General features: G+C 46.2%; 1 pseudogene; it reads left to right on the top strand.

Moving 5' to 3' along the window:
• LOC115469486 overlaps positions 1 to 6,899 on the top strand; it is a 41,311-nt pseudogene extending 34,412 nt beyond the window's left edge.
• The last annotated feature ends 19,764 nt before the right edge of the window (positions 6,900 to 26,663 follow it).

Genomic DNA, 26,663 nt, shown 5'->3' with positions numbered 1-26,663 from the left:
GTTCTGGATCTGAGAGAGGTAAACAAGTTTCTCAGGTTGCTACACTTTTGCATGGAGACTCTTTAACCTGTGATAGCCTCGGTCCAGCCAGGCGTTTTTCTCAACCTCATTGGACCTCAGGGAGGCTTTTCTTCATATCTCAGTTCCTCCGGTTTGCAATCCTGGGAGACCTGTTTTGATTCACAGCCATGCCTTTTGGCCTTGCACTGCACCTCATGCTTGTTTCCAAAGTTATGGTGGTTGTGTAGCCTTCCTTCACAAGCGAGGGATCCAGGTCCATCCTTACCTGGACGATTGGCTGATTTGAGTGCCTTCTTATCGCTAGAGCCTTCAGAGTGCACAGAGAGTATTGTCTCTTCTTTCTGCACTGGGTTGGGTGGTAATTACAGCAAGCATCTCGCCCCTACTCAAGACCCTAGAATTTCTGGTGTATGCTTTGATTCTGCGGTGGGGAAGATTTTTCTCCCCAGCATCATCAGCTCAAGCTCATAGAGCAAATTCTGAGGTGTCTCTCCTTTCCCTGCCCGCGGACATGGGATTATGCATTCTCTGTTCTATGGCTGTGGATGTTCTGCCTTGAAGTGAAATTCCATATGTGGCCCCTACAGTCTTCCCTGTTGCTGTGGTCTCCGGTCTTGAGGATTACGACCAGTTGGTGCCATGGACACCTCAAGCCAGACTGAGTCTGACCTTATGGCTTCTACCTGCGCACACTCAGGCAGGGTTCCCCTTTCAGACTCCCACTTGATGTGTTCTCGCTTCCAATGAGAATATTTTTGGCCCTGTTACTATATCTCCTTCAGTCCTTAGACCTTACATCTTTTTTTTATGCTGATGACATACAAGTACTTAACCACCATTGACCCTTCTGATGCCTCATAGATAACATCGCTCAATCGCTGATTAGTATTGGTCTGCGCCTTGGTTTCAATGTAACCGCTTGTTCCCAAACTCTGACAAATTGTGTATCGTTCAGTTTTATTTAAAAAAAAACCCACAATTTATTTGTCCACCAGCTGCCCCAATTCTGTTAAACACAATCCCTCTAAAGATTGTAGACAAGGTTAAGATCTTAGGTGTAAGACTTAACACCTTTAACTTTTATTCGTCAAGTCTCCACAGTGGTGCAGCTTGCTTTTTTTCAACTCCGGTGCATCCGGACAATCCAACCATTTCTTCTTCCTTAGGTTCTAAACGCCCTTGTTCATTCTTTTCGAAATATCTCATATTGACCACTGCAATATTTTCTCTACTTGGGCCTCACACAACACAAACTAAAACGGACTACAACTGATATAAAATACTGCAATCAAACTCATTACAGGGCATACAAAATACACCATGCAGAGGCGTAGCAATGTGGAGCAAAGGGGGGCCTGGGCCCCCATGGATTTGGCCCTGGACCCCCTGCCGACGACCCTCTTGACCCTCCGTCGCCATGGGCTACCTTTGCTGGCGGGGGACCCCAATCCCCGCCAGCCGAGGTCCTCTTCTTCCCGCAAAGGCTTTGTTCTGTTTTTGACATCCGTCAGACTCACAGAAACAGGGTGAAGCCTTGCAGATCAGCTGATCTGCAAGGCTTCGTTCTGTTCTGCAAGTCTGACGTCCTGCACGCACAACGTGCAGGACGTCACAAACAGAACGAAGCCTTGCACAGGAAGAAGAGGACCTCGGCTGGCGGAAATTGGGGTCCCCTGCCAGCAAAGGTAGGCAACGACAGTGGGGGAGGGTTGGCGGCAGGAGGGGGGAGTTGTCAAAGTTGGTGGGGGGGGCTAAAATGTGCCCCCTCACCTCGGGCTCTGGACCCCCCCCCCCCCCCCGCCAAAGTCTGGCTACACCCCTGCAACCATGTCACTCCTCTGCTGAGAGATGCCCATTGGTTACGTTACAAATTTTTGTACTCGTTTATAAGATCAAAGCATATCAAGAACCCTCTTTTTCTCTCGACGTTATCTTATCCCGTATTGTCTGCCTCATTCCCTCCGCTCCTCACATCAGGAACTTCTGGTAGTTCCTCCCTTTTCCAGTATCTCTGCGCTACTGTACATCATTCAATCTTTTCTTTTCAGGCTTCACAGTTTTGGAACCAGCTTACCACTACACTTGAAAACCCTGCCAACGTTACTCAATTTAAAATAGACTGTGAAGACACACACCGTTTTCAAGAAGCCTTTGGCCACTGAACGGTTTGCCCTGGAACCGCTACTTGTCAGCCTTTCCTCTTCTGTTTACCTTCTCTCTTCTTTTCTATCTAAAATTGTAGTTCTCCTCATTCCCTTCTGTGTCGGTACTGTCATGTCTTAGTTTGCTATATGTATTCTCTTCCCCCCCCCTTTTTTTTTATTAGCCTGTACACCACTTAGACACACTGTAGATTGGTGGGATAGAAAATCATTTAATAAACTTGAAACTTGATGTCAGCTTCTTCAGATGGGGATCCCTTTTTCTCCACTCCTCTGCTCAGGGCCGCTGGTCGAGAGTGAAGGCTTCCTGGTCCATCAGCAAATTGGAACTTCGAGTCCAGAAAGCTCTACTTGCCTTTGCGCCTCTTCGCAGGAGGCAGGTGCGAGTGTTCTCGGACAATGTGTCGATGGTGTCTTACATAAAACAGACATGGGGGAACAAAAAGTTTGTCTCTAGCACAAGAGGCTCGTCTTCTTTTTCTGTGGGAAAAGTTAACAGTCCGATAATTTCAGCATCCTGCATTGTGGGTTCCCTGAACTAGCAAGTGGATTTCCTCAGCAAGGTGTCTCTGGACCCAGGAGAATGGCAACTGTCAAAGGCTGCATTTCACCTCATTTACATACAGTGGGGCCTTCCGATTCTGGGCCTCATGGCATCCAGACTCAGTGTGCAGGTCCACAGTTTCTACAGCTGCTTCAGGGAAAAGGACTCTCTGGGAATGGGTGCCCTGGTAGAGACTTGGCTATCAAACAGCCTCCTTTACATGTTTCCTCCATGGCCTCTCATGGGAGGGACATTGCATGGGATTGCTCATCATGCCGGGAAGGTCATTCTCTTAGTTCTGGACTGGTGCAGATGTCCTTAGTATGCGGCCCTCATCCATCTTCAAATAGCTCCTCGGTTGACTCTCCCACCACAGACGGGCTTGTTGCATCAAGGTCCAGTACTAATGGAGGATTCCTCCCGCTTTGGTCTTGCGGACTGGCGATGGAGAGGGCACAATTGAGGAAGAAGGGTTATGCGGATGATGTTCTACGTTGAGGCAAGCACAGAAGCGATCCACTTCTTACGTTATAGTGTGGAACACTTTTGAGAGCTGGACTACACAGAGTGGAGTTTCCTCGTTTCATGCTTCTTGTCTCTAATTTTATCCCTCCTTCTGGAGGGATTCAAAAAAGATTTGTCTCTCAATGTCCTCAAGGTTCAGGTGGCAGCGTTGGCGTGCTATAGAGGCAAGCTACAGAATGTCTCATTGGCTGCTCACTCTGATATAGTGCAGTTCCTTTTAAGGAGACGCACACCTGCGTCCCCCCCTCCACAATATTGTCCTTGGGGAAGTCTTTAGTAGTTCTTAAGGCTCTTCAGTCAGCCCCCTTCGATCCTCTTTGTTCAGCAACTATCAAACATCTCACTTTTAAAGGCAGGTTTTTTTTTTTAGTTGCCATGTTGTCAACACGGAGAGTTTTAGAGCTGCCAGCTCTTTCTTGCATGATCCCCTTCTGTTTTACCGACTCCGGGGTTTCAGTTCGGACAGTTCTATCCTTTTGTGCCAAGATTGTATCTCCATTTCAAGTCAGCCGGACTGTGTTTCTTCCTTCTTTTTCCAGGGTGATCTAATATGCTTTCTTGAGGCTATTGGATGTTAAGTGCATAAGGATGCGCTTATCCTTCTGCTACCAATAATTTTGGGTGTTCTGATCATCTTTTTGTCCTCTTTGCTGGACCCTGGAAGGGTCTGCTGACCTCCAAAGCAACAGTGGCCTGATGGCTTAAGGAGGCTATTTCTTCTGCTTACATTCTGATGGGTAAATCTGCTGCTATACGTGTTTAGGCACGTTCTTCCAGGTCTTTGGCGAAGTCCAGGGCAATTTCCTTGCCAGGGGTCTATAGGTCAGCGATGTGGTCATCGTTTTGTTCATTTGTTAAGCATTTCCGTCTGGATGTGTCAGCTCAATCAGATGCTTCTTTCAGGGGCACGATTCTTGCTGCAGGGATATCACAGTCCCTCCTCTCTTAAGATTTTGCTTTCGTACATCCCATTTGTCTGGACTGATCCTTGGGATGTAGTGGAAGGAAAAATTAGTTAATTACCTGATTAAAAATTTTTTTCCTTTAGTCCCACAGGATCAGTCCAGAGCCTGCCTTTCTGTGATCGTTTCAGTTTTTCAGTGTTCTATGAGATTTTGTGTGTTTTGTATTCTGGTTCCGTTATTTCTAGGGCACGAGTTTTGCTGTATATGTCATGGTTATTTTTCTATCTAGAGGCTGGAGTGTTTTTTCTCTGTAAGTCACTCTTCACTACTTTGTTATCAAATACTGAGTTGTTTGCTATGCACAGGACCTTTTATAATTTTTCCATGGTTCATCTAGTCTGCCCAGCAAGGTGGTTGGAATCATACCTACCTCTTCGGTGTCTTTGTTTAGGGTTGTACCTTCTTCTCCATGCAGGTTAACCCTCTCTATCGTTTGTTTTAATTTGATCCCTTCAACTTGCTATTATAGGGATCCTCTGTGTTTATCACATGCCTTTTTGAATTCTGTTTCACTTTTATGCCAACCACCTTCAGGAGGGCATTCGGGCTTCCACCACCCTTTCAGTGAAAAAGTAACTCCTGATGTTGGTTTTAATCTTTACCGCCTTGCAACTTCATTTCATGTCCTCTCAGTTTGTTCCAGGAATCCTTTTCCTTGAATTTTCCTTTGCATTCTGTGCTTACCACTCATGTGACTTAACTTGCCCTAATGGTATCTGTCTCCTTTCTGTTTTGGAGGGAGAGAATGATAAAATAAATTTACCAGAAAAGAATATTGTAGCCACAAAAATTAAAAAGGTTAAAGAACATGAAAATTCTTGAATTGCCGAATGTGTTTTTCTCGTTTTCTACTGTATGGTTGCATGCTTTTGTAAGGTCCTGAGAAACTCTGTCAGTGCGACTAGACTGAAAATAGCACACAAGCACCCTCCCCACCCCCAAAACATACCCCTCATCATCCTAGACCAGGGGTTCTCAACCCAGTCATCAGGGTACACCCAGCCAATCAGGTTTTAAGGGTATCCATAATGAATATGCATGAGAGAGAGATTTACATCCATTGCCTTTGTTATATGCAAATCTCTGTTCTGCATATTAATTGTGAATATGTTGGAAGTCTTGCTGTCTGGATGTGTCGCAAGGACTGTGTTGAGAACTGCTGCCCTAAACTTATCTCGTGCTCTTCATTGCTGATGGAAGACTTGGGCTGTTTTATCACATATTGATAACTTCTCCCCTATCTTAATGGTAGCCCTTAGCACAGGGACCCATTTTATGCAATGAGACCCTGTGCTAAAATCGCATGACGTGGGGTAAAATAAGCTGCCTTAACAGTAGCCCACATTAAATTTCCCCTTTAATGTAAACCTGCAGCTATGAGATTCTCAGTCATCGACATTAAACTTCAGAGGCGTTAAAGCAAAGTGCTGAGAAAAGGAAGTTATAGGTTTTACTGTTATATTGTTGTATTCATTTATAGGATGGAGGTCTTAACATCTCTTATTCTAATTCTCCAGGGAGAGTGGTGAATGTCTCCAGCATAGATAGTGTAAGAGCTCTCTCGGGCTGCAGCCAGGACCTGCAGCAGAAGTTCCGCAGCGACACCATCACAGAGGAGGAGCTGGTGACGCTCATGGAGAAGTTTATTAAAGACACTAAAGACGGGGTGCACAGCAAAGAGGGCTGGCCCAACACTGCTTATGGCGTGTCCAAAATCGGGGTGACCGTCTTGTCCAGGATTCAAGCAAGAATGTTGAATGAGAAAAGAAAAGGAGAGGGAATTCTCCTCAACGCCTGCTGTCCCGGATGGGTGAGGACAGACATGACAGGCCCTCATGCTCCTAAATCTCCAGATGAGGGAGCTGAGACCCCGGTGTATTTGGCCCTGTTACCACCTGATGCCGATGGGCCTCATGGCCAATTTGTTAGTGACAAAAAAGTTGACAAATGGTAGACCAGCCTTGGTGATTTCCTCTCGTGCAAGTCACATAATGCTGACTGCACCATACCGACAGCCTTCCCTTTGCCGCAACTAAATTTAGGCATGACCATTTACACCAGCTAAAATCTGGTGTAAATATCCGCGCCTAAGTTAAGCAAGGATCGGGCATATTCTATAACACTGCATGTAATTTTTAGGAATGCCCATGCCCCCTTTTGCAATCTGCACATTACAATTTATGTACACTATGTTAGCCTTAAAGTTGTGTGTGTAAATTTAATTAGTGCTGATAATTGTTAGTGGCCAATTATCGGCACTGCTTGGCTTGTTTTGCGTGTGCAAATTATTTACGTGCACAATTTTATTTAGAATGCGGGGATTAGTGCTTAAAATTAGGTGCCTAACTTTAGGTGACCTTTCTTGAATTGGCCCCTAAGGGTGGGGGGGGGGGGGGGAAATGTTGAAATTTAAGTGCCAGGTACCCAGGTAGATAACCTATTCACTTGATCAGTGTGTTTAAAAAAAAGTGCTTAACCCTATGAGTTAAGTTCTGAGGTCCTTTTCCCCTCCTGTCATCAATGAAGTTCTGTGATTAAGACTCTTCTTCAGTGACAGCGAAAAGCAAACATGTTTTGCAGTAGATTTTGTTTTGGATGTGCAAATGTTACCTAGGAAGAGACATTACCCAGAGTAATCAATCACTAGGAAATAAATGAATAAAAATCCTCTTGGCTTTCCTCCTTCAGTCTCAACCTGCTTCTCTGAGTGGTAGGAATTTTCACTCCTGGAACTATGCACCATAAATGTAGTGAGCTTACTTCAGGGGGCACAGGATAAGGAAGATATTGGCAGTGAGGTGAGAGTACAAATTCAGCATTAGCACCTATAACACACACTTGGGAGGGCACTGCCCCCATACCCACCCCAAACTACACCTGTTTCCACATCCTTTCTCCTCTTGGCTGAAACAGTAGCTGATCCCCTGTGGCATATATTGGTGTATTGGTGGTATAGCATTGGGGCAGAAGCGGTCTCCATTCGTTCTCAGCCTCGTTCTACTGAAGCGCAAAGGTAGCTATAACCTCGGGACAGAAATACCAGGAGCTGGAGTCTTCTTACAAACAGGAAAGAATAAAGCAAAGGTAGATGTAGCCTGGACTGGAATACCAGGAGTTGGAGTCCTGGAAGCCAGTGCCTTTGAAATACAGCTTAAATTCACATATTTGGGAATCTTGAGGCTTATGGCAGTTAAGACTGCAGAAAAGAGGGCAGTTCTTATCCAATAGAGAAAAACCCAAGGTTTTTCCTCTGAGGAGCAGACAAATTAAGGCATCTTAGGAACAGGCAAATGAAGGCGTCTTCTGGGGGGGGGGGGGGGGGGGGAAACTCCTGTGGATGTGCCAAGACCCATTGGAAACACTTCATAAGGAGCCTCTGTACGGCCAAGTTACCCAGTTCCAGAAGGAAAACATTTTGACTAATACTTGATTCTGCTCATTGAAATCTGTGCTGCAGGTCCCATAATGCATCATGATAGACTTGTCAGAATGCCAGGACTGTCTCCCAGTGGCGTTCCTGGGGGGGGCAGTAGGTGCGGTCCGCCCCGGGTCCACGCCGCTTGGGGGGGGTGCCGCGCGCGCCTGTCCTTCGTTCGTTCCATGTTCCCTCTGCCCCGGAACAGGTTACTTCCTGTTCTGGGGCAGAGGGAGCATGGAACGAACAAAGGACAGGTGCGCGCGGCACCCCCCCAGCAGCGTGCACCTGAGGGGGGTTTTTCGCAGGGGGGTGTCCTTTCACCGGGGGGGAGGGGGGGTTGCGTTCCTACGTGCAGGACTTCAGGACAAGTCATACCACTCAAAGAGAATCGGCTTCCCGCTTCCAGAATCAGATCAGCTGCTGCAGCAACGCACTGGCCCAGAGATGGGCTGAAGACACAGAACTACGGCTGGTGGGGATTGGGGACCCCCGCCAGCACAGGTACTCGATGGCGATGGCAATGGGGGAGGGTTGGCGATGCCGGGGGGGGGGGGGGTTTGAAGGGGTCGGTGGGGGCCAGGGCCAAATCTGAAGGGGCCTAGGCCCCCCAGGCCCCACGTAGCTACGCCACTGCTCAGTACAGAGGATTCAATCTGCTAAAATCCTTTCTAGTCTCAATGAGCTATGATACATATTCATATAGCCTAATGGTTAGAGCTGCAGCCTATGATCCTGGCAACCTGGGTTCAGTTCCCACTGCAGCTCCTTGTGACCTTGGGCAAGTCACTTAACTCTCCATTGCCCCAGGTATAAAAACAGATTGTGTGTCCTCTAGCGACAGAAAGTACCTGCATATAATGTGTACAGCGCTGCATATGTCTAGTAGTGTTATAGAAATGATTAATAGTAGTAATATTATTCACATTTTCTTCCTGCTGGTCTGGATTTAGGCATAGGCAACTGCCTCATGGGCAAATGATTGAAAGCCCCGCGCTGTTCCAAACAGCGCTATAAAAATAGCTCTGGAACCAGGAGCGTATCCAGAGTTCAGCGGTAGGGGGGGGCCAGAGCCGAGGTGAGGGGGCACATTTTAGCTCCCCCCGCCATTGCCGACACCTCCTGCCGCCGCCAGCACCACCTCCAACAAGTTTGCCCCCCCCCCCCCCGGACCTGCCCGCTATCCGTCACCATCTGTACCTTTGCTGGCGGGGGACCCAACCCCCGCCAGCCGAAGTTTTCTTCCTGCATTTGGTTTCTTCTGAGTCTGAACTGCTGCATGTACAACGTGCAGGACGTCAGACTCACAGAAACAGAACGAAGCCCTGCAGAAACAGAACGAATCCTTGCGATCTGCAGGGCTTCGTTCTGTTTCTGTGAGTCTGATGTCCTGCACATTGTACGTACAGCAGGACGTCAGAAGAAACCAAACGCAGGAAGAAGACTTCGGCTGGCGGGGGTTGGGGTCCCCCGCCAGCAAAGGTACAGACGGCGATGGGGGGTTGAGAGGGGCGTCAGCAGGGGGGTCCAGGGCCAAATTTACAGGGGCCCAGGCCCCCGTGGCCCCATAGCAGCTACGCCCCTGTATGGAACAGCACAGGGCTTTACCACCCCTTTGATCAGAGATAATAGCATGCAAATTTAAGCACGCTATTATCTCTAATTATAGGATAAAGTGTGGAATTGTTACTTTAATTCCCTTACTTAGATAGTTGAACCTACTTACTGGGTTGGTGAGGGATATCAGTGCAGTGGTGTGCTGGAGCCGGCTCGCAAGAGCCGGTTGTTAAATTTTTTAAGATAGTGCGATCCGGTTGTTCTGCAGGGCGAGCCGGCTCCTGTAAACAAGGTAAGCATGGCAGGAGAGCACCACAAGACATGCTTACCCCGTTTACCTCACCTCCCACCACTGCCCTCATTTGCCTGTGCCGCCCCGAGGGGGTTTTAAATCTTTTTTTATTACCTCCATCCAGCCGTGTCATTGAAAGCCCTGCCCGTCTCTAGCCTTCCCTTCGTGAGTTTGTTCCCTCAGAGTCCCGCCTTCTGACATCATTTCCTCTTTCCGCGAGGGCGGGACTCTGAGGGAACAAACTCAAAGGGAAGGCTAGAGACAGGTAGGGCTTTCATTAACGCAGCCGCTTTGACGGAGGTAATCAGGGGAGCGAGGAGAATCACTGGGTATGGGTGGGTGGGGGGGCAGGGGAGAGAAGAGAATCGCTGGGTATGGGTGGCTGGAGGGGGTAAGGGGAGCAAGGAGAATCGGTGGGTATGGGTGGATGGAGAGGGGCAGGGGAGGGAAGAGAATCGATGGGTATGGGTGGCTGGAGGGGGGGCAGGGGAGAGAAGAGAATCGCTGGGTATGGATGGATAGGGGCAGGGGAGAAAATTGCTGATATGGATGGATGGAGGGAGGGCAAGGGAGAGGAGAGGAGAGTTGCTGGACATGGGTGGATGAAGGGGAGGGCAGGGGAGAGGAGAGTTGCTGGACATGGGTGGATGGAGGGGAGGGGAGAGGAGGGTTGCTGGACATGGATGGAGGAGAGGGAAGGGAGAGAGAAGAAATGCTGGACATGGATGGGGGGGGGGGGGGAAGATGAGGGAAAAGGAAGAGAGGAGAAAAACAACATGGATGAAGAAAATAGGAAGAAGCTGGATCCACTGGACAGTCAAGTCTGCAGAGGACCCAGCTTTTACTTACGAATGTAGTGCAAGAAATGAAGAAGAAAAGCAGAACGTAAAGAAATAAATGGAAAGGAAGCCCTGGAAATGGAGTTAAGAGGACAGATAGCAGCAGAATCAGATACTGGGCCAGTATGATCAGAAAAACAAAGTCACCAAAGGTAGAAAAAAAATAGTTTTGTTTTCATTATAGTGTTTGGAATATGTCCACTTTGAGAATCAGGTGCTCAACATTAAAAGTTTATATTTATTTATTTACTTATTTATGGCATTTTATCCCACATTAACCTTGAATTAGATAGGAACCTGGGATCATTTAATTTTTTTTTCCTGGAGTAATGCATTGCCCCCCCCCCCCCCCCCACAGGCTCTCTCCCCGGCTATAGCTAGCTCTGCAATTTGGGGGGGGGGCGCAGAGGTGGACAGGGGGGGCACAGAGGTAGACTGGGAAGAGAGCCAGTTGTTAAACATTTACCAGCACAGCACTGTATCAGTGCTTACTTGTTATTCATTTACAGTTTCCCGAACCTCCAGATGTTGGCAGCTGGCTCCAGTAGACAGGATGGTAATAAATAATAGATTGTTATACCCTTCAGCCCCTGTATAGATGGGAAAGGGAAATGGGACTTGATATACTGCCTTTCTGAGGTTTTTGCAACTACATTCAAAGCGATTTACATGTACCCTAGTACATAAGATCATCCACGGCGAGGCCCCAGCCTACATGTCAGACCTGATTGACCTACCACCCAGGAATGCCAAAAGATCATCTCACACATTCCTTAATCTTCATTTCCCCAACTGCAAAGGCCTAAAATATAAACTAATGCACACATCAACCTTTTTCCTATATGAGCACGCAATTCTGGAACGCATTGCCACGTAACCTAAAGGCGACCTATGAACTGACCAACTTCCGCAAATTGCTGAAGACCCATCTTTTCGATAAGACATATCACAAAGACCAATACATATGAAATCCCCACATATATCTAGCAAGCAATGTTAAGAACGCCATACATTATACCATCATTTTTTTTTTGTTACATTTGTACCCCGCGCTTTCCCACTCATGGCAGGCTCAATGCAGCTTACATGGGGCAATGGAGGGTTAAGTGACTTGCCCAGAGTCACAAGGAGCTGCCTGTGCCTGAAGTGGGAATCGAACTCAGTTCCTCAGTTCCCCAGGACCAAAGTCCACCACCCTAACCACTAGGCCACTCCTCCACTGTTGCTACTATTTGAGATTCTACATGGAATGTTGCTATTCCACCAATGTGGCCGCGCAGGCTTCTGCTTCTGTGAGTCTGACGTCCTGCATGTACGTGCAGGACGTCAGACTCACAGAAACAGAAGCCTGCGCAGCCTTCTACATGGAATGTTGCTAGTGGAATAGCAACATTCCATGTAGAATCTCCAATAGTAGCAACATTCCATGTAGAATCTCCAATAGTAGCAACCTTCCATGTAGAATCTCCAATAGTATCTATTTTATTTTTGTTACATTTGTACCCAGCACTTTCCCACTCATGGCAGGCTCAATGCAGCTTACACGGGGCAATGGAGGGTTAAGTGACTTGCCCAGAGTCACAAGGAGCTGCCTGTGCCTGAAGTGGGAATCGAACTCAGTTCCTCAGGACCAAAGTCCACCGCCCTAACCACTAGGCTACTCCTCCATATTTTCTATTACTATGCAACCCAAAATACTTCTGTAATACTAAGTTTCAATTCTCTTTTCATTTCCACTAGCCACGATTTATTGTAAGCCACATTGAGCCTGCAAAGAGGTGGGAAAATGTGGGATACAAATGCAATAAATAATAATATTGAGGTACTTATTTTTGTACCAGGGGCAATGGAGGGTTAAGTGACTTGCCCAGAGTCACAGGGAGCTGCAGTGGGAATCGAACTCAGTTCTCCAGGATCAAAGTCCACTGCATTAACCACTAGCCTACTCCTGTTGTAGCAAAAACAGAAACTGGCCTCGTGAACCTTTCCTTTAGGATTTTGTAGGGGTGGACAGGTTCTCCATTCCTATCCACTATTCTGTTTCTTGTCCCTGAGCCTTCTTGAATCCTTGCCACCCATGTCCAGCAACCCTCCTCTCCCCCTGCCTCCCCTCCAGCCACCCATGTCCAGTGACTCTCCTCTCTCCCCTGCCCCCCCTCCATCCACCCAGGTTGTCCAGCAGAAGTCTCGCAGCCATTTTGAAGAGCGATCCAGCAATGGGGGAGGGTCAGCGCCAGCAGTGGGCAGGCAAGACTGGGGATCTTTCCTGCCTGCCCCGAAGACTTTGCTGGACAACCTGGGTAGCTGGAAGGGGGCAGGTGAGAGAGGAGAGTCGCTGGACATGGGTGGCTGGAGGGGGCAGGGGAAAGAGGAGAGTCACTGAACATGGGTGGCTGGAGGGGAGCAGGGGAGAGAGGAGGGTCGCTGGACATGGGTGGCTGGAGGGGGGCAGGGGGAGAGGAGGGTCACTGGACATGGGTGGCTGTAGGGGGGGCAGGGCAGAGAGGAGGGTCGCTGGACATGGGTGGCTGGGGGGGCAGGGGAAAGAGGAGGGTCTCTGGACATGGGTGGCTGCTCACAGGGAGTCTGTGTATCACACACATACTCTCTCACACACACTCTCTCTCACATACACTGTATCTGTGTGAAACACACTTTTTCTCTCTCACACTCACTGTGTCTCAGATGCACAGTCGCACACCCTCTCATTCTCACAGACACACTCACACCCAGTCTCACTCTCTCTGTCTCACACACACACACTCGCACATTCACTCTCTCTCACCCAGTCACTCTCTCAAACATACACACTCTGAGGAAAACCTTGCTAGCGCCCGTTTCATTTGTGTCAGAAACGGGCCTTTTTTACTAGTTATAAATAAAAATATTTAGACAAAAATTGAACTGGGTACCTCAGCATGTACTGCAACAGTGGGGAAATAAAAACAGAAATGTATTTCCTTTTCTATTGAACACAATAAAATGGCATCTGCTATGTGCATTTCTCAAGCTAACATATTTCAGTTAATAAATTCAAAATAAAATGCCTTTTCTACCTTTGTTGTCTGGTCATTTTATTTTGCCATCAGACATCAAAGCTCTCTACCCGCCCTTCTCTATACTTGGCAGAGTCAGTGTGACTCAGCAGTTTTTTTCTATAACCAAAGGGAAAGCTGAGCTAACATGGTGCCAAGAAAATGAAGGGGAAAGCTTTTGTTACAATGAAATCTTGCATTTTTAAGGATAACATCGGCCACAGGCAGCAGAACAGGGTTCACCACAGACCGAGGAGAAAGGGGGCAGGGGCAAACTTGGTTTGTTTAGCTCTCCCAAGCAAAGTGATGTTCCACTTCCCCAGATCCAGAAGCAAACAGCAGTCTTACTACTACTACTACTTAACACTTCTAAAGCGTTACTAGGGTTACGCAGCGCTGTACAGTTTAACAAAGAAGGACAGTCCCTGCTCAAAGGAGCTTACAATCTAATGGACAAAATGTGCAGACAATCAAATTGGGATAGTCTAGATTTCTTGAATAGAGGTACAATGGTTAGGTCACGGTGCCAAAGGCGACATTGAAGAGGTGGGCTTTGAGTAAGGATTTGAAGACGGGCAGGGAGGGTGCTTGGCGTATGGGCTCAGGAAGTTTATTCCAAGCATAGGAAGAGGCAAGGCAGAAAGGGCGGAGCCTGGAATTAGTGGTGGTGGAGAAGGGTACAGAGAGGAGGGATTTGTCCTGTGAGCGGAGGTTACGGATAGGAGTGTAAGGGGAGATAAGGGTAGAGAGGTAATGAGGGGCTGCAGATTGAGTGCATTTGTAGGTTAGTAGGAGAAGCTTGAATTGAATGCGGTACCTGATCGGAAGCCAGTGAAGTGACTTGAGGAGAGGGGTGATTTGAGCATATCGGTCTAGGCGGAAGATAAGACGTGCAGCAGAATTCTGAACGGATTGAAGGGGGGATAGATGGCTAAGTGGGAGGCCAGTGAGGAGTAGATTGCAGTAGTCAAGGTGAGAGGTGATGAGAGAGTGGACGAGAATTCAGGTGGTGTGCTCAGAGAGGAAAGGGCGAATTTTACTGATGTTATAGAGAAAGAAGCGACAGGTCTTGGCTATCTGCTGGATATGCGCACAGAAGGAGAGGGAGGAGTCGAAGATGACTCCAAGGTTGCGGGCAGATGAGACGGGGACGATGAGGGTGCCATCGACTGAGATAGAGAGTGGAGGGAGAGGAGAAGTGAGTTTAGGTGGAAAGACAATAAGCTCTGTCTTGGTCATGTTCAGTTTCAGGTGGCGGTTGGACATCCAAGCAGCAGTGTCGGACAAGCAGGCTGATACTTTGGCCTGGGCTTCCGCAGTGATGTCCGGTGTGGAGAGATAAAGCTGCGTGTCGTCAGCATAGAGATGATATTGGAAACCATGAGATGAGAACAACGAGCCCAGGGAAGAGGTGTAGATTGAAAAGAAGGGGTCCAAGAACATATCCCTGAGGAACTCCAACAGAGAGCGGAATAGGGGTGGAGGAAGATCCATGAGAATGTACTCTGAAGGTACGGTGGGAGAGATAAGAGGAGAACCAGGAGAGGACAGAGCCCTGGAACCCAAATGAGGACAGTGCGGCAAGAAGTAAATTATGATTGACAGTGTCAAAAGTGGCGGATAGGTCAAGGAGGATGAGGATGGAGTAGTGACCTTTGGATTTGGCAATGAACAGGTCATTACAGACTTTAGTGAGTGCCGTTTCTGTCAAGTGTAGAGGGCGAAAACTGGATTGAAGCGGGTCGAGGATGGCATGAGAGGAGAGAAAATCAAGGCAGCGGCTGTGAACGGGGCGCGTTCAAGTATCTTGGAGAGGAAGGGTAGGAGGGAGATGGGGTGGTAGTTGGAGGGACAGGTAGGGTCTAGTGATGGTTTTTTGAGGAGTGGTGTGACTACAGCATGCTTGAAGGTGTCAGGGACAGTTGCAGTGGAGAGAGAGGTTGAGGATATGACAGATGGAGGGGGTGACAGTAGGAAAGATGGTGTTAAGTAAGTTGGTGGGGATGGGATCAGAGGAACAGGTGGTGCATTTCGAGGAGGAAAGAAGGTGGGCGGTTTCCTCTTCGGTGATATTAGGAAAAGAGGAGAAGGAGGCCTGGGTTGGTTGGTTGAGGGAGTGGGTTAAAGGGTGAGGAGGAGGAGGTGGTTTGGTAGTGAATTCAAGGTTGATCTTCTGTACCTTGTCACCAGTAATTACTGTCAGTAATAGTATTGCGCTTACAAGTGGGGTGGAGGTTACTGCAGAGAGCTTTGATCCTGGGGAACTGGGTTCAATTCCTACTACAACTCCTTGTGAATCTGGGCAAGTCACTTTAACCCTCCATTGTCCTAAGTACAAAATAAGTACCTGTATACATGTAAACCACTTTGATTGTAACAACAGAAAGGCAATATATCAAGACTATTCCCTTTCCCTATAGGTTTAAAAGAGCAACTTACAAATCTACTCATATATTCCTATGGGCATCTCTAGCATTCAGCATGTGCTAATCATTGGCGAGCGCTAAAAATGCTATCATGCCTTTGTAAAAGACCCCCTGAATGTTCGAGATAATCCATCAAATGCTGACGTTTCAGCATAGGGTGCCTGCCTGAGGGGCAAGTTCAAAACAACTCTCAAAGACTATGAACTCACCTAGGAAAACATACAATTAAACGACATATGAGAATATTTTCTAAAGAAATTGTTACTGACAAATTAACAACCTTAACAGATAAAGAGAAAAAAAGGGAAATCAAATAAAACAAAAGAAAAAGCAGGAAAAATAAAAAAAAGGACTTAAGCTATACCCACACTAATATTTAATGTGAATTTGACAAGATATTGTGAAATACTGTAAAGGCAGTGTTAGCCTATGTGGGCCCAATTAAGAGGAATGAATTGCCATTGAGACTTTGTTTATTACAGGGTCTTGATAATTTTAAGAAAGTTAAAGGCATTGTTATTTGCATTGCAAACCGTACGAGGAGAGACTTGCAGACCTGAACATGTGTACCTTGGAGGAAAAGAGAAACAGGGGTGACATGATACAGATGTTCAAATATTTGAAAGGTATTACTCCGCAAACAAACCTTTTCCGGAGACGGGAAGGTGGTAGAACTAGAGGACATGAATTGAGGTTGAAGGAGGGCAGACTGAGGAGTAATGTCAGGAAGTACTTTTTTTCACAGAGAGGGTGGTGGATATGTGGAATGCCCTCCCGTGGGAGGTGGTGAAGACGAAAACGGTAATGGAATTCAAACATGCGTGGGCTAAACACAAAGGAATCCTATTTAGAAGGAATGGATCCACGGAATCTTAGTGGAGATTGGGTGACAACACCAGTAATTGGGAAGCAAAACCAGTGCTGGGCAGACGTCTATGATCTGTGCCCTGATCGTGACTGAATATATATGAATAGACAGGGATGGCCTGGAGTGTAAATTTTAAGGGGCTTCGACGTTAACTTCAGAAATTTTAGTACAAGAACAGTGGGCAGACTTCTACGGTCTGTGCCCTGAAAATAGCAAGGACAAATCAAACTTGGGTGTACATATAAAGTATTGCATACCATGTATAATGAGTTTATCTTGTTGGGCAGACTGGATGGACCGTAAAGGTCTTTATCTGCCGTCATTTACTATGTTACTATGTCACAGGTATATTTGGGGATTTAGATGATTTCATGTCTTTTTATGAGGATTGAAGAAACTTTTTTTAATTTTATATGATGGCTATTTAAGTGTATGTTTTAATGATTATGTATATATTTTGTAACCTTCCTAGTTAATAGGTGGGCTATAAATGTTTAAATATATAACAAAGTTCTTTATGAAAGTACCTATGGTGCAAACAGCTGAAAGTCTCAAAACGTTGTTCACAATGAACTCCCAGAGCACAGTGCACACTCTTGGAAAGTAAATTAGATAAAATCAAATAACATACACATTTCCCTGTGTCACAGAGAAAATTATTTATATGGAAAAATTTCACATATTGCAATAAACCTTAAGTCTGAAAATACTACTGGACCGTTAACGTGGATCTTGCAAGAAAGGGAGAAGCCAAAAGAGAATTTGGAATGATTGAGAAGGAGTAGAGTCTCCAACAGACGTTGACGTATCCACTCTGATTCCCTTCACTTTTTTGTACAAAAGGGACATGGAAGAAAAGCAGTGCAAATCCCTACGAGGGGAGAGAGAGAAGACAGGTGGTGGAAAGACCACCCTTGGGATACATCACACGGTGGTGGATCATTCCATTCTCAGTTAACAGAATATTAGAGAAAGGACTGTCATTCATTACAACATATCAGTTCGATGCTTTCAGGAAATTACACGTACATCACACTTCATACTATTACTGGCTGCTCTTTGCTTCTGGATTTACTCTGCATTTCAGCCACATTTTGCCTCTATTTTTTCGGCTACCACTGCCTCCAACATCAACTGAGCTAACACTCAAAATCTGGTAAAAGTAAAATGCTGGAAGAAAGTATGTCATGCTCATAGGGTCATTTTACAACATAGTAACATAGTAGATGATGGTCGATAAAGACATTTTCAGGACACAGACCGTAGAAGTCTGCCCGGCACTGGCCTTGTTCTCCAACTTCTAACGTTGTCATCGAAGCCCCACTCCAGCCCATCCAAATTTGGCCAGCTAAGAGGGTGCGTAGGCAGGAAAAGCACATAGACACATAAGCACCTATTTTGTGTGTTCACCCAAAAGCTCCCACACATTTATACCTACTGTAAGGTAGGTATAAGTTTGTGCATGCATGCCCCATAAGGATAGGCGCATATAAGCATATTTGATAAAATACAGTACATTCCAGTTAACTGGGACATGTCATGTCTAAAATATTTTGTCCCAATTAAATGGCTGCTCCAACTAAACGAAATTGCAGGAAAAGAGTTAAAAAGCTGAACGTAAGCCTGACATCAGTGCTGTGCAAAATGATAGAAACTATTATAAAGAATAAAATTACCGAACACATAGACAAACATGGTTTAATGGGACAGTGTCAACATGGATTCGGCCATGGGGAATCTCGCCTCACCAATTTGCTTAATTTCTTTGAAGGCGTGAATAAACGTGGATAAAAGTGAGCCAGTTGACGTAGTGTATCTAGATTTTAAGAAAGCTTTTGACAAAGTCCCATGTGAGAGTCTCTGAGAAAAAAGCCATGGAATAGGCGATAATGTGGATTGGGCTGGTTGATAGATAGAGGGTAGGGGTAAATGGCCATTTCTCTCAATGAAGGAAAGGTGAATAGTGGAGTGCCCCAGATACCTGTAGTGGGACCGGTGCTATTTAACATATTTATAAATGATCTGGAAACAGGAATAAGTGAGTTGATTACATTTGCACATGACTATTCAAAACTATTCAAAGTTGATAAATCGTAGGTGGACCATGAGAAACTGAAGGTGGACCTCAGGAAATTGGAAGATGATATCCAAACGGCAGATGAAATTTAATGTAGACAAATACAAAGTGATGCATATTGGGAAGAATAATCGAAATCGTACTTGCTTGATGCTAGGTTCTACTTTAGGAGTCACCACCTAAGAAAAAGATCTAGGTATCATTGTAAACAATATGTAGGAACTAGCCATTGAGCCCGTAAAAACGGGCTGGTATAGAGGTTTTCCTCCCCCCGCGGTCACCACCGCTCCCCTCCCCCCCCGCGAAGTCGCCACCGCTCCCCCCCCTCGAAGTCGTCGCCGCCGCCACCCCTCCACCTGGTCCGGGCCCTCTCTTCACTTCTGAACTTACAGATCCATTCGCCGAACGCAGCAACGCACATCAGCTGAGCTGCCCCTTCCTTCTCTGCCTGTGTGTGTCCCGCCCTCGCTGACGTTATGTCACAGGAGGGCGGGGCCACAGGCAAAGAAGGAAGGGCTCACTGCAGCTCAGCTGATGTGCGTTGCTGCGTTCGGCGAATGGATCTGTAAGTTCAGAAGGGAAGAGAGGGCCCGGGCCGGGTGGAGCGGTGGCGGCGGCGACTCCGAGTGTGGGGGGGGGAGCGGTAGCAACCTCGGCGGCGCAGTTTCCCTCTCTGTCCCGCCCCCCCCCGTCATCACGTATTGACGCGGGGGCGGGACAGAGAGGGAAGTCTCTACTGCGCATTTGCGAGTGAGTACGGTCACTCGCCGTTTATATGTTTGATTTTCTGATAAGTTTGCAGAAGCAATCAAAAAAAACAAACAAACAGAATGCTATTATTAGGAAAGGGATGGAAAATATGACAAAGAATACTACAATGTCTCTGTTTTGCTCCATGATAAAACCCTGAGTATGGTGTGCAAAACTGGTTAATCACAAAAAAAGGTGGGAAATATACACTCACAGAAATCTTCATAAATGAAATCTCAATATCTTTTTGATAATACTTTTTTCTTTATATTAATAAAAATGGAGGAAAAAAAGACCTCAGCAGTAAAAGGCTTAAAGCTGCAGTGGTGATAAGCACTATAGGTCTGTTCACGTCACCATTCATTCAGCAACTGCAGCACCTTCTAACTTAAACCAATCATCGACCCAAAACCTCCTATCCATTTGGATCCAACTGTGAAAGCCTTCAAAGAACTGGTGATTCGTGATGTGAGATCATGGTGTTCAAGTGGGCACAAGTTGTTTTGAGACAATTTGACTAAAAATGAGAGGAATTCCTTGAAGAAGTTATGCAGTGATTATCAAGAAAGTGGACAAAGGTGGGGCAGTGATCATACAGAACAGAGTTGATTAGGTCCAGGAGATACTGTCACAATTGGGTGAGATGGACACTTATAAGAAACTGGATGTAGATCCTACAAATAGATTACAACAATCAGTGAAAATTAACATAACGATGTCTTGAATCAGATTTTCTGATGACCAGGGAATTTAGGTTCCTCAATCCTAAATCTCCTGTAATTCCAGTTCTTTATACCCTCCCCAAGGTGCATAAAAGATTGGATAAACCACTGGGACGTCCGATTCTGTCATCAAGAGGTTCTTTGTTGGATCCACTATCCACTTACATGGATTATTTTCTGAAACCTTTGGTGGCTTCAGTACCATCCTTTATTAAGGATACCTCACATTTTTAAGTATTCTGAAAGACATTGATAGTCAACCTAGAGGTGCTTTTTTTTATTGCGACGCATGATATAGAATCGCTCTACACATCTATTCCCCAAGATCAAGCACTCATGTTATCTGGGAAGCCTTGGAATCTCAACCTAGACCCTATGAAGTGCCTTCAGAGTTTTTGCAGAACTTAACCAAATTAGATTTGTGTGAAAAATTGTTTCTTTTTCAGGAAATGATGTTTCTGCAAGCCTCTGGAGTGGCGATGGGTGCTATGTTGCACCCACCATCACAAACTTGTTTGTGGCCAAATTTGAGAGGAATGGGTTATCTGATTCCCCGACTCCAAAAAGATGTTCAACTCCATGTGGAAACTCAAAAGAGTAAAACCTTTCTTCCCGAGATACATCTTCCGTACCTTGGTCCAGTCGATGGTAATAAGTCATCTAGACTACTGTAACGCACTATAAGCTGGCTGCAAAGAACAGACTATCAAAAAACTCCAAACAGCCCAGAACACGGCTGCCAGACTCATATTTGGAAAAACTAAATATGAAAGTGCAAAACCCCTAAGAGAGAAACTTCGTTGGCTCCCACTTAAGGAATGCATTGCGTTCAAGATCTGCACGATTGTACACAAAATCATTCACGCAGATGCCCCTATCTACATGCTAAGCCTCGTGGACCTACCTCCCAGAAACGCAACAAGATCATCCCGCAAATTTCTCAATCTGCACTTCCCTAGCTGTAAAGGACTAAAATACAAGCTGATGCACGCCACCACCTTCTCTTACATGAGCACGCAGATATGGAATGCACTACCTACTGACCTGAAAACAATTGAAGAAATAACCAACTTTCGCAAATCTCTGAAGACATACTTCTTCAACAAGGCCTACAAAGAGAATCCATAGCTTCACCAATCCACCACACCAACCCAATCAGTTACAAAAGCCCACCTCAATACCTACCCTTCAATACATTCCTTCGTTCTTCCCTTACTCAATCTCTGCACCTTACTAATTCTATCTGACATCCTGGAAGGTTAATGTCATAACAAAACTATGTAAGCCACATTGAGCCTGCAAATAGGTGGGAAATTGTGGGATACAAATGCAATAAATAAATAAATAAATAAATAAATTCCAGAACAAGATCTTCCTCTGGTGCAGATATATAGATGATATTTTTTTGTTTTGGACAGTTACCAAAAATGACTTGGAATTGTTTGTTGTGTAACATAGTAACATAGTAGATGACGGCAGAAAAAGACCTGCATGGTCCATCTAGTCTGCCCAAGATAAACTCATATCTTGAATTTGTACCTGTCTTTTTCAGGGCACAGACCGTATAAGTCTGCCCAGCAGTATTTCCCGCCTCCCAACCACCAGTCCCGTCTCCCATCACCGGCTCTGGTACAGACTGTATAGTAACATAGTAGATGACGGCAGAAAAAGTAACTGCAACTCTGCCATTCAATTATTATTATTATTATTATTGTTATTATTTATTGTACTTGTATCCCACATTTTCCCACCTATTTGCAGGCTCAATGTGGCTTACAGAGATCTGTTATGACATCGCCATAACAGGGAAGAAATACAATTGGTGTTGCAAACAGATAAAAGAGAAGGAGAGGATCTGGTCATGCAGCTGTACAGTGAGACATTCTGAGTAACGGAGTGTAGGGTTGTGTTCTAGTAATTATGGGTTCTCGTAGTAAGCTTTGTTAAAGAGATAGGTTTTCAAAGCTTTGCGGAAGCTATTTCATTCATCGATCGTTTTCAGGTGAGTTGGTAGTGCATTCCACATGTTTGTACTTATCAGAGCTCTTTGGAACGTATCCATTTTTTGGATATGGACATCATACGGATGGGTACTGTATTTCCACTAAGGTCCACAAAAGCCGACTGACTGAAACACAATGCTGTCATTTGGTAGTACATATAAGTGAAACCCAGCGCAATAATCAAAAAGTCAAGGTAAGCAAAAATCAAACTGTGGCACAGGAGACCTCGGCAGTGACTCGTTTCATGCCGGGATCACTGCCCGACAACTCACTAGTATCATCGGTCTCACAACGTGTCACAGAGACTCTCTAGATGCTGAAAGATGTTACCAGCATCGGTTTAGGACCAAGCCCTGACGCAGCATATGGAAACATGTCATGATGGTGGGGGTCCGAGACAGTGAAATATTTGTAAAGTTAATTAAGATAAGTGATTTTAATAAATATATTTAAGGAGCTTGTTATTAAATTTATTAATTAACTAAAGATTTGCATTTTGATAAATACGTCACTACTACTACTACTACTACTATTTAGCATTTCTATAGCGCTACAAGGCGTACGCAGCGCTGCACAAACATAGAAGAAAGACAGTCCCTGCTCAAAGAGCTTACAATCTAATAGACAAAAAGTAAAGTAAGCAAATCAAATCAATTAATGTGAACGGGAAGGAGGAGAGGAGGGTAGGTGGAGGCGAGTGGTTACAAGTGGTTACGAGTCAAAAGCAATGTTAACGAGGTGGGCTTTCAGTCTAGATTTAAAGGTAGCCAAGGATGGGGCAAGACGTAGGGGCTCAGGAAGTTTATTCCAGGCGTAGGGTGCAGCGAGACAGAAGGCGCGAAGTCTGGAGTTGGCAGTAGTGGAGAAGGGAACAGATAAGAAGGATTTATCCATGGAGCGGAGTGCACGGGAAGGGGTGTAGGGAAGGACGAGTGTGGAGAGATACTGGGGAGCAGCAGAGTGAGTACATTTATAGGTTAGTAGAAGAAGTTTGAACAGGATGCGAAAATGGATAGGGAGCCAGTGAAGGGTCTTGAGGAGAGGGGTAGTATGAGTAAAGCGACCCTGGCGGAAGATGAGACGGGCAGCAGAGATTTGAACCGACTGGAGAGGGGAGAGGTGACTAAGTGGGAGGCCAGCAAGAAGCAGATTGCAGTAGTCACTACTACTACTATTTACTACTATTTAACATTTCTAAAGCGCTACTAGGGTTACGCAGCACTGTACAATTTAACATAGAAGAGCTTACAATCTAAAGGACAAATGTACAGTCAGACAAGTAGGGTTCGTCAAACTGGGGCAGTCTAGATTTCCTGAAAGGTATAAAGGTTAGGTGCCGAAAGCAACATTGAAGAGGTGGGTTTTGAATGTGACACATTGTCTGCCCCTGGCCTGGCTTTGTCTCTCACACAGTCCTGTAGCATACCACAGTATTTAGAGCAGTGTGCTGTGAGTGAAATCTAGGGGGTCTTTCAGATGCCATGGTGTATCTGTGCAGTGTGGCTAGGCTTGAAAGAAAGACTTGCAGATCCAAAATATTTCTGAAAAAGCCACATTTTGATGGCTTGTCGGAAACGCAGATAGTCCGATACTTAAATGGAAGGTACCTTGAACTACCAATGAAAAAGGGTAAACTCAATCCATATAAATAGAAAAGTGGCTGATTCACTCTGACTGTAGCCAAAGCATAAAGGAGATGACTGAGCACAGGTGCCAACATTTCAACATGAAGGGGGGGGGGGGGGGGGGCAGCAAACACTATACAAATTATCTGTCCCTGCACAAATCCAGAAGAGAAAGAAGAACTCGCTTAGACTATTGCAACTTGCTTCTCACAGGTCTCCCACTTAGCCATCTCTCTCCTCTTCAATCTGTTCAAAATTCTGCTGCCCGACTTATATTCCGCCAGTGTCGCTATGCTCATATTAGCCTTCTCCTCAAGTCACTTCACTGGCTCCCTATCCATTTCCGCATACAGTTCAAACTCCTCTTATTGACCTATAAGTGCATTCACTCTGCAGCTCCTCAGTACCTCTCCGCTCTCATCTCTCCCTACACTCCTCCCCAGTCCGTTCATTGAGTAAATCTCACTTATCTGCACCCTTCTCCTGCACCGCTAACTCCAGACTCCGTTCCTTTTATCTTGCTGCACCATATGCCTGGAATAGACATCCTGAGCCGGTATGTCAAGCTCCATCTCTGGCCATCTTCAAATCTAGGCTAAAAACCCACCTTTTTGATGCAACAAATTTCAAATCCTTGATGTCGTGGTGAGCTTGCCACCAATGGTCCACAAGTGGTGCCTCATGTTTGCTATTCCTCAGATTGCTTAAATGTTCACCGATCCTCTGTTTAATACGCCTGTTAGTGTGCCCTATGTACCATTTGGTACATAGGGCACACTATACCATAAACAACTTGTGAGGAGTTGCAATCCGTGGAACTATTAAGGAAAAAAGTTTTGCCTGTGCAGGGATTAATAACCCTAGTAGTTTGCCAGGCATGTTGGCAGTAAACACACCTGCCACAGCTTTTTTGACCTTTTATTCCAGATGCAATAGAAATCCGGGAAGACGGATTAACAGATGAAAAAAAATCTCACCCAGATTACGATCACGTGTATAGGAAAATGTTGGTACCTGGTCAAATCCAAGGGTAGTTAGCATAGACCAATGCTTATGAATGATTTTCTTAATAGCTGTTGTCTGATGAGAATGGGGCAATACACCAGTGGCATTCCTAGCCTGGATGACACCCGAGGCGGATCGCCGATGCGCCCTCCCCCCCGGCAAAATGACACCCCCTCTGGGTGCACGCCGCTGGGGGGGGTGCCGCGGCGTGCTCCTCTCGGCTAACTTCGCTCGTTTGCTGCAGCTCCCTCTGCCCCGGAACCAGGGTTGCCAGATGGGCGGTTTTCCCGCTCAATTGGGCGGTTTTCCGCAACCCGCCGCGGGAAACTTTTGCCCGCAGCGGGTTGGGGTTTTTTGGGCTTGTTTTTTTTTTTTCGCGCGGGTTTTGGGCGGTTTTTCGGCCGGCGGGGGGTGGGGCTAACGGCGACAGAGGCGGGGTTTGGTGACGTATTGGGCGGGGCGAGGTGACGTATTGGGCGGGGCGATGACGGCGGGGGCGGGACTGATGACGGCGGGGGCGGGTGATGACGGAAGGGGTGGGGCTGATGACGGCGGGGGCGGGGTGATGAGCGAAGGGGCGGGGTTGATGACGGCGGGGGTGGGGGTGATGACGGAAGGGGCGGGGGTGATGACGTCAGGGGTGGGGTGTGTGCGGTTTTTGGGCGGGTTTTGGGCTGTTTTGGGTGGGAATTTTTTTTTTTTATATGGCAACACTGCCCGGAACAGGAAGCAACCTGTTCCGGGGCAGAGGGAGCTGCAGCGAACGAGCGAAGTTAGCGAACTCGGAGCCGACAGGCGCGCACCGCGGCACCCCCCCAGCGGCGTACACCCGGGGCGGACCATCCCCACCCCCCCCCTTGGTACGCCACTGCAATACACACACCAGTCTTTCCTCTTTTTATAGTGGTTTAGGTGGGGGATTCACCAACCAGTGACGGTCAGCACTCATGGCTCTTTTAAAAGCTTTTTTTTAATGATTCTGTTGGGGTATGCTCGGGTCCTGAATCTCTCACACAGATCTACAGCCGAATTCCTAAAGCATTCTTTTGAAGCTGACAATTTCTTTATGTAAAAATTGGCCCACTGGAATTCCATTCTTAGAGGCTATTGGATGGAAACTATGATAGTGTAGTAACGTATTAGAATCAGTTGTTTTCCGATATACTTCAGTGATGAATCTCCCTTCATGTATCCGGATAGCGATATCCAGAAAATTAATTGATTGTCCTCCAACTGATGACTCAAATTTAATATGTGTGTCAACTGAATTCAGATAATCCAGAAATTGTTGGAGCTCACACTGATTGCCGGTCTATATGGGAATCGCATCGTCAATGAAGCGTTTCCGTAATTAAATGTTGGAAATGAACCTTGAAGAATGCAGAAACTTTTTCTCGAAATCCGCCATATAAAGGCATGCGATGGTAGGTGCAACAGTAGCTCCCTTCGCTATTCCACTTGTGGACCATTGGTTGCAAGCTCACCAGGACATCAAGGATCTGAAATCTGTTGTACTTCTACAGATATATTTACCTTTAGGAGGTGATGTTTCTCGCACTCTCCTCAGAAAAGAACAGGAGTTTATTTATCGGTGGCGAACAGTGACCCCTAGTGGCCTAAATAGAGAACTTGAATGGCAAGCACTCATTTAATTGAATTTTTCCCGTGGTTGAGAAACAGCTGATAACCGAGATATAATCTGCGCATGTGTGGGCGTTCTTGAGCTGGTTTTGAACCGGGCTGGGTGGTATTCCTCCCTGGTTTCGCTGAATAGTGAGTTACAAAGTCTATTCAATTTATATTGATTATAAGAACTGTGCTATATATTTTTA

The sequence above is a fragment of the Microcaecilia unicolor genome, chromosome 4, assembly GCF_901765095.1.
Source record: "Microcaecilia unicolor chromosome 4, aMicUni1.1, whole genome shotgun sequence".
In the NCBI taxonomy this organism is placed as follows: Eukaryota; Metazoa; Chordata; class Amphibia; order Gymnophiona; family Siphonopidae; genus Microcaecilia; species Microcaecilia unicolor.
The sequence above is the reverse complement of the archived record's forward strand: the minus strand, read 5'-3'. Positions and strand labels throughout refer to the sequence as shown.